At 34.6% G+C, this 9,371-nt stretch overlaps 1 pseudogene; it reads right to left on the bottom strand.

Moving 5' to 3' along the window:
* Nucleotides 1-8,998: 8,998 nt before the first annotated feature.
* Nucleotides 8,999-9,117, bottom strand: LOC120615171 (uncharacterized; annotated as a pseudogene).
* Between the last annotated feature and the right edge of the window lie 254 nt (nucleotides 9,118-9,371).

Genomic DNA, 9,371 nt, shown 5'->3' with positions numbered 1-9,371 from the left:
GTTTATATCCCACATATAAGTGATACCATGTGATTTTCAACTTTTTCTCTCTGATTTATTTCACTTAGCATGATTATCTCGAGGTATATCCATGTTGTTGCAAATGGCAATATTTCATCTCTTCTTATGGCTGAGTAATACTCCATTGTATATAAGTACCACAGCTTCTTTAGCCAATCATCTATCATAGGACACTTTGGTTGCTTCCATGTCCTGGCCACTGTGAATGATGCTGCTATGAACATTGGTGTACAAATATCTTTATAGATATGGATTTTCAAGTCTTTGGGGTAAATCCCCAGTATAGGGATTGCTGGATCATATAGTAGATCAATTCTAAGTGGGAAAATATATTTGCAAGCAACACCTCCGATAAGGGCCCAGTATCCAAAATATACAAAGAACTCACAGAACTCAATAACAACAAAAAAACAAATGATCCAATCAAAAAATGGGCAGAGGACCTGAACAGACACTTCTCCCTAGAGGACATACAAATGGCCAACAAATATATGAAAAGATGCTCAACATTGCTAGCTATTAGGAAAATGCAAATCAAAACCATCTCACACCTGTTAGAATAGCTATAATCAACAGGACAAGTAATAACAAATACTGGAGAGTATGTAGAGAAATAGAAACCCTCATATACTGCTGGCGGGACTGCAAATTGGTACAACCACTATCAAAAACAGTATGGAGCTTCCTCAAAAATGTTATACTTTTTGACATGGTTGTTATACCCATTTTCCATTAGATTTATTTATTGCTAAGTCTTAGATCTATTTGTTTTAAAATTACAAAGGTAAAATTTAAAAACATTAATATTTTCTATATTAAACTTTTTATATTCACTTATTATTTCTAATAATTATAGATTCGGACTTTCTACATACACATTTGTCATCTGAATACAATGGTAGTTTATTTCTTCTTTTCAATCTTAATATTTTTAATTTCTTTTTCTTGCCTTATGGCACTAGATAGAATTTCTAGTCTAATTTTGATTAGAATTGGTGAGAGAATAACTTTATATATTTCCCATCTTAGAGGAAAGCTGTCATCATTCGATGTGATGTTTGCTGTATCTGCTTTTGCAGATACTCTTTTTTAGATTGAGAAAATTCCTTCTTGTTCCTAATTTTCTAAAAATCCCGTTGTGAGTGTTTGTTATGTTTTTCACATTCCTCCCTCCTCCTGCAAACCTTTGTCTTTTCAGTACCCTGGAATTGAAAAAATTCTGCCCTGCTCTTCAGAGGCATTTTCTTTTCTTCAGTTCTCATTGCTTCCAAAGCTCTCCAATGTCTATATAAACATGACATTTTAAATTTTTCTCACATCATCTAGTTATTGAAATGGGATCATTGGCCTGCTATAACCTAATCCATCCTGCCCAGAAGTGGACTCCATCTCAATATTTCAAAATTTTTGTCATTTTGTTTTATCATCATCTATTTTACCTTATAGGCAATTTTTATTTCTTTACCTATTCAGAGTAGGTTTTGCTTTTTTATTGGGGAATTTTACGATAAAGACTTTTACGATACTTAGTCATTCTTCGGTAATTTTATTTTTTTTCCTTACTCTTTTTAATTCTCTCTTTCTTTTCTTTCTCTCTCTCTCTTTTTTTTTTTGCTTTTATAGTTTTTTAAAAAAATATTTTATTTTATGAGCTATGTTTTCTTTGCTTAATACTCAGGGGCAATAATAGAATACTGGCTTTCAATCTTTTTCTTCTGCTTTTACGCACATGAAGGATGACATTCATTTGAATATCATATCCATTAGCATACCTGGAATACAGTGTATTCTCATGCCAGAAGTCCGGCTTTGTGCTTTAATTTTATATTTCTTATTTCTCTCTCATTGACACTTTAGATAGTAGAAAGTATCTATGTATGTTTAACCTGTTAAGTTCTTACTGTCAGCATTTTTCTGAATTGTCATTTTTGTTAGTATAAATTTTTTTTTGATAGAAAGTTGAGCTCTCTTATCATCTAGTGGCCCAAAATCTTACCCCAAGTACTTACTACACTAAATAAGCTGACACTAAAGTTCTGTTTGTGTCACAAAAATGAAAACTCCAAAACATATACATGTTAGATGAGATGTCATTGTACTTCCCCAAAAAAGTAGCTTATGGGAGAATCCGTTTCAAAGACCTTCGGTATTTACTGGAGTCACAGTGAACAAATTGGAAAGAATGATTTGTCTATCAAATACATGTATGATAAAATAAATGAAAATTTATGCTAAATAAATGCATGCTGAATTAAAATGATTCTTACTGATATCTAAAACTTTAAAATATTCCTTGGAGTTTGGTCTATTTCTGTAAAAGTTACTGAAAATTTTAAATATTGGAGCCGAACTTTTCTCTAAGATCCTTTTCATAAGATCGATTGTCAAAAAAATAAATAAATAATGTTCTTGATAAAAAGATACTGATTTGACTTGAAATTAGCCCCTTCTTAAAATAATATTTTTCTGATTAGGTTTTAAAAACAATAAATCATATATATATATATATATATATATATATATATATATATGCCTTATATCTAATATGATAAGTATAATGTTAATCCCATTTTAAATTAAATTCTCATCCAAGGCAGGCAAAGATGTCTTGTGATTCTTACACTATTGAAAATTAGACTTTTTTTTTTTTTTTTTGCTTTTCCTCATTCTTGCTAGACCATAATAATATCAAATCAAGTACATGGTCTCTCTTGTGGAATATTTGCTGTTAGTCATAAAATATTTATTGAAGACCTTCTATGTGCTGTATTACATCCTACAAGAATTATTTAAAGCATAATGTTTGACTTCTGAATTCAAGAAAATTACAATTTCATTAAGGCTTACATACTTACATAAGGTAAAAAATAGATAGGCAATCCAATGTAGGGTAGTGCTTCTCAAAATATAGTCTTAGAATATATACATTAAATTATCTGGACTTCTTGCCAAAGATGCTGATTCTGAGGTTCTCTACAGACAAAATTAATCAGAATATCTCTCATGCCTGGGAATATGCACTTTATATACTTAATTTTGCTGTACATCTAAAACTTGAGGATCACTGGAAAGGCAGTAAAAAGTTTGAAACCAAACCTGGGTTCAAATAGAAGAATATCATTATTAATTAAATTATGATTATTGGAAAGTTATCCAGCCTCTTTCTAGCTTATTTTCTAATATGTAAAATAGGACTACTGCCTATAGATGGGATAATTATATATAATATATGCATGGTGACCATTATAGAGCGTTCAAATAGTAATTACTCAATAAATGCTATTATTTATATTTAAAAAACAGCCAGGCATTACATTAGAAACTTAGAAGTGGTTCACAAAGGATTTTCACTACTTAGGATTAGGATAGCTTAGCTTGCACCAAACATGCTCCCACTAATCAACTAGAAAAGTTGCTAAAATTAAAAAGAAAAAAAATTACCAAAGTAAAGGCATTAGAGAAACAATTACTGTAACGATTAAGACTAAAGGGGCTAAAATTCTAGAAAGAGGAGAATGGATGAGCGATGATCTTGGCAAGTAGTTTTCCTAGGTGACATCTGCCAGTTCTGACTGGGGACCTGGGATAGTCATTCACCAACTCTTGTTTGTCATTGATTGACAGCTGACCCTGCTGGAGTGTGGGGAGGAGCTGTTAATTTCCTGGCAATTTCTGACTACTACATGCAAAGGCAAAAGTGGCCTTTTGTAGCTTTGGAGAAAGCCCTGAGGCAGAGATGCTGCTACTAGCAATTTAAAAACTGGAAGTTAGCTAGAGTCTACTGACACAGTAAAGCCAGAGATGAACCAGGCACTGATAACATTGGTTAAGATCCACACTTTAATATTCTGATTCACACACGCCCTACTTTAAATTATGTCCTTTCACTACTTCTCTGAAGCAGGAGCCAGTGACAATTTATGAAACAGGGAGACTAGTAGAACTAACTGTAATTATTTCTGAACCCACAACTGATAGCTCCCTTCTCAACTACTCCTCAGCCAGTACTTTTAATGGCCTGATGGAGAAACTCACATTCATCACCCAAAAGTCTGAGCTCCTATGGTTATTATGCCCAGTGATGGTTGCTATAAATGCCCATTCATGGCTATTATTGAACATGGAAGCAAAACAAGTACCTCAGTGAATTTTTGAGCTTCAGCCATATCTGCCTCCACTAGGCAGCAGCAACTCTTTTTCTTGATGATAATCAAGGTCAGTTTGTGTGGCTAGCACTCTATTCTTTGGTGCTTTTGAGAGCATTATATGACCAGGTGGCAATTCATAGGTTACTGGATCCTCTGGTGAAAAAAATACTTCCTAACTCCAGGTCCCACTCCCACCAGAGAAAAAGTAAAGCAGAGCTTAAACTTATGCTGATAGAAAACGAAGACTCCTCAAGCTGATCACTGGGAACAATGGTGAGAGAAGTCACTCTGTCTTTCACCCTTTGGGTTTTAGGACTCAGTATTTTGCTTACAGCAGCACCATAAATGTGCCCTGACCTTGCAAGTCATCTCTATGCTAGCGCCTCAGCTGCACCTGTGAGAGGCCATGTCAACATTCTATCAGTCCAGCAGCTGATAGGTGATATAGTATGTGGAAGATTAGTGGATTCCTTGGTATAAAACAATGTTATACAGTATCACACTATAATTAGTCAGACATTCAATGAGTCTTTGGGCTCTGCTGGCCAAGGCTCCCTGGGTAGAAAAATTAAACTCATAACTAGGATATGCATCAATCCCAATAAGGACAAGTTGCTGCTCTCTAGTGAAGAAAGGGTAGGATCTATTCGACTTGCCATCATTAAGGGTTGGTACCATAGTGAAGATTTCATGTCAATTTCTGCTGCTATTGAGCTGGACATTCAGTAGCAAGAATCAGTCTTAGTGAGATAAAATATATATTATTGGGTATAGGTGTTGCTTCCACCTTGGCCACCACGGCTAACCAGTGTTACGTGTTAAAGCACTGGGATGACTGAGGAGGGAGGATGGCTAATCCCCACTGGATGAGTCAAGTTACCCATCTGATCACTCAGTGTCACTGTTGCAGTGGATGTTCTTAAGTGGGCACGAATATAAGATATAAGAAACCATATATTCCCCCTGGAAATTAGTTGAGAAGAACTTTCTTTAGAAAGTGACAGTTCTGGTGCTTGAGAATTTGAGAAAAAAACTGATGTGTAACTTTTGGAGCATAGGACATTATCATGGGAAGAAAGTGTAGAGCAGGTATGAAGATCAAAGAAATTGAATAAACCCCGAAGAAAGCCCTGAAGAAATTTAATAAACAACTAGTTTCTCATCCTCGTGCTTCCATAAAGGGCACATGAATGGAGTGGCAAGAATGGAAGCAATGCATACATCTAACAGTATGTATTTTATCTCACTGATCATCCAGAGAAGGGCAAAAAACCCTGAGTTTTAGGAATTTTGTGCCATCACCTCTCTGACAACTTATCTCAGAGCTGGGCCCAAATATGGGAAAACTACAGTGTTCTATAGTATATTCATCATCCTAATATTGTGAAGCCATTTAAGTAGCATGAATGATATAGCACTTTCCTGCATTAAATCAACACCTAAGTCATTTCATCCTTTGTTATGAAATGTCTTTCCAAATGTATTTCCACACATATTTATTTCAGCAGTACTGAGGAAAATTGCAAGTTTTGGAGCCAGACAAACCAGTTTCAGATTTTGCCTCTGTAATTTTACAAGGCTATTTAAATTATCCTAGATGCTTATTACAGAGCCAGTCACATGACAGGAACTTGCTAAATGCTAATGGGGATTATTATCAGTATTATTCTGTATCATACATAGCCTTAAAGAAATTTCATAAACAATTAATTCCAGAATTGCCACCATTTACTCTAGAAAAAAAAAATCCTTCAACCTTTATAACTTTTACTCTTTTTTTCCTAAGGAAATAGATTAAATGTCACTATTTACATGTTTTGTACTGACATTTCCAAAGGAGGCATATTTGCCCTGAAGGTTCCCAGAAAACAAGACCTTTACATTATTTATTTTATAGTTTCCCACTTCTTCAGTCAAATCAGGTATGTATTGGTTGCTGCAACTTTCTCAATTGTGGTTTATTTATCAGGCCAGCTAGACGGAACTCAATACTGACTTTTAAAATTAAGAAGGTAAGTTAATGTCTTTTCCAGAGTAATATCTACATCAATATTTCAATCATTCACCCAGGTCAGGCAAAGCTGCATTTTAAAATTCCCAACATATCACAGCTTAGACATTTTATGACCTCAAGTATTCAGGGCAGTTGACTTATTAACCAAAAGATAGTGTTTAACCTCTTGTGGTTCTCACGAAGCAAATGCATTCTGACTTGTCAAATTCACCTCTCTATATATCCTTAGAGTCTGAGAAGTTATTTAAAAAAAAAATCTCAGTCTATATTATTATAGCTCTACCACTCTGTCAAGATGAGGATTGTTGTAGGTCAACCATATATATAAGAATGATTTCTGTTAAATGCAAATGAAAGCAACAATTGTCTTTTATATATGTCATTTGACTCTAATGCATCTATGATCATAAACAATATATTATACAGTCAAGTCATAAAATATTAGTTAACATTCATTGGTCGGGGTTCATTTCAGAGACGATAATGCTCTTTGGCAGGTTTGAGCAGAGATAGATTTATTACTGAGTATTTAAAGGCTTACAAAATCTCTGGAGTTGCTGAAGAAATAGTTTTAGTGTAAATCAATACTTCAGGCCAACTCTTCTACTGTGGACTGTGGACAAGCCAACCAACCGAAAAGATTTCTTTCACTGCTGTCATTCAGGGCTAGCCCTGAGGAGCTCTATAATATAGTGGCTATTGAGTTTTGGCTGGTGACAGAATATCATGCAGAAAAGAACAAAACACTTTTTTTTTCTCTGCTAACTATAAAACTAACCCCATTTTTTCCTCTTTGGTTACTGGCCATAGGGAACTTCCTATGATGTAGTTAAGGCTAAGGCAACAAAGTAGTAGAAACAGGGGCCCTGAGGATCTATTCATGCAAGTTATTCAGCCTTTCTGGTCTGCTAGGGCCTATCTCACACTCAGCATCAATTGAATAATGACATACTCCTGCACATGATTCAAAAGATGAAATAATTCCATTCACAAATGAGCACTTTGAGTGTTGTAATCTTTTTGTATTTTGAGGTTCCAGGAATACGATCTTTACTGAGTGTATTCAGTCTTTACTGAAGTTCAATAGTAAGCCAGGAGCTGACTTTTCAAACTGAGACTAGTCCTCATCAGAAGAAGGCATTGTTTTACTCCAAACCCTAGAAGCAGTTCTGAATTGTGGTGGTTCTTTGGGATTGCCAAGAGGTACAATATATTTCTCTGTGTCACACATTTATTACCACTGGAATTGATTTGTTATAAGGCTCAAATAGTAGGATAGGCTATGCTATAGTTTGGACCTGCTACTAAGCCTTCTTTTGCTTTGGGAACGACTTAAATCTGGCAACCTTATGGGTTTCCCAGTAAATAGGTGAGATAGTGAACTCAAGTATGATATATGTTGCTTTTAAAATCTAAAAGGGCCTAATAAATATGGTGCTTCTTTATTGTACAGTGTAATGTGTATCAATTTTTCTCTCATTTTAGAGGGCATATTTTACATGGACTCCTAAATATTTTGCTGATGTGACAAGCTTCTAAATTTTCATGGGATTTATTGTTTATTCTCTCTCATGCTGTGTTTCAAGGCATCTGTGATTCCTCCCATTTTATGCTCACCTGATCCAACTAACGTATTGATATCAATATAATGGATGGGATAATGTTCTGTAGGATATCAAAATGATCAATATCATTCTAGGTTGTACAATATTAGAAAGCAAGAGAATTGACATAGCCCTGAGGTAAAACAGTGAAAGTCTGCTGCTCTTCTTGCCACTTTTGCACTATTTTAATTATTTTAAATTATTAGTTTAAGAAAAAGCAGTCTGAATCAATAGCTACATATCAGGTGCCAAAGGTATGTTAATTTGCTACTGGAAATACAGTTATGTGAAACAGTTGAATACTCTAAGATATGTGGAATTACTTTTGATTCCTGCATATGATTTCTTTTTATTAAATCACTCTATCATCTGACCATTATAAGCCCTAACATTAATTGGTTGATCGCATTTGTGGTTTTTAATTCTGGGTATTAGTTAGTGGTAGATTAGAGTCAGTATCTAATTATCTTCAGAATATCACAAGTATTTTTCTTTTCCCAATGCATAATCACTTGGAAGATATCAACAGGTCACACTGAGTGAGACTTGGAAAAAGGACTCACATTGTGTGAGCCCTCTTAATCAATGAGTTCCATGCCTAGTAAATGGCTTATTTCTGTGAATTAAGAAGTTATGGCTTAATAAAGGAATATTTTCTTGGACTCCCAGAGGTGCATAGTTAGGAGTAAGTAAGCAATCACTCCATTCCAACATTTATATCTTCCTGAATTTTTCCTTTTGTTTTTTTATAAGAAATTTCTTTCATTTGAATTTTATTTGCATATGCCCTTACCGAGGTATTAATTGGCTAAGCAAATAGTGAGTCCGTGCTGCTTCAGCTAATAAATGGAATCCAAGATTTCAAGTACTTATACTTGTAATTAAATTACTTTCCCAATTGTCAGTCATGTTCCCAGGTATTGGTCAATATAAATTAGCAAAGTCTTGCAATTAATTTTCAAGAAGACCCTAGAATGATTTCATCTGAAGTAGTCACTGGATAAATGGATACAAAATTCATCATTCTCCATCTATAAACTCATTGCTTATAGATTAAAATTAAAGTCAGACCCCACGTTGCTATTTAAGACATAGAGTTCAGCTGGCTATTTTTATTTTTTAGGCGAGGTAACCCTTGGTTGACCTCACAGATTGCAAGGACCTTGTCAGCTTACAATCCCTTATTTATTTTTTTTATTTTTATTTTTTTACACCTACAGCACCAGGTCTTCCTATGTGGTCTCCCATCCAAGTACTAACCAGGCTCGACCCTGCTTAGCTTCCGAGATCAGACGGGATTGAGCCTGTTCAGGGTGGCATAGCTGTAGACATTATCTGTACAAAATTTTAGATTCACACTTTAAAACCACAGCGATTATTAAGTTCTCTTTGGATTCTCTGTGGCATGATTACATAATCTTTGGAAGAAAAACAAAGGACCAGATGAGTCCTCAGCAAAAATAAAATCAATTAATAGCAGAAACAACAAATAACAAAGAATATTTAGAAAGCAGTCACTTTGCTTGCATTTGGTTTCATTAAAATTTATCCCGGGGATTTTCCTTTCAGCAAATTTGTGCTGAA

The sequence above is a fragment of the Pteropus medius genome, unplaced genomic scaffold, assembly GCF_902729225.1.
Source record: "Pteropus medius unplaced genomic scaffold, Ma_sr-lr_union100, whole genome shotgun sequence".
In the NCBI taxonomy this organism is placed as follows: Eukaryota; Metazoa; Chordata; class Mammalia; order Chiroptera; family Pteropodidae; genus Pteropus; species Pteropus medius.
The sequence above is the reverse complement of the archived record's forward strand: the minus strand, read 5'-3'. Positions and strand labels throughout refer to the sequence as shown.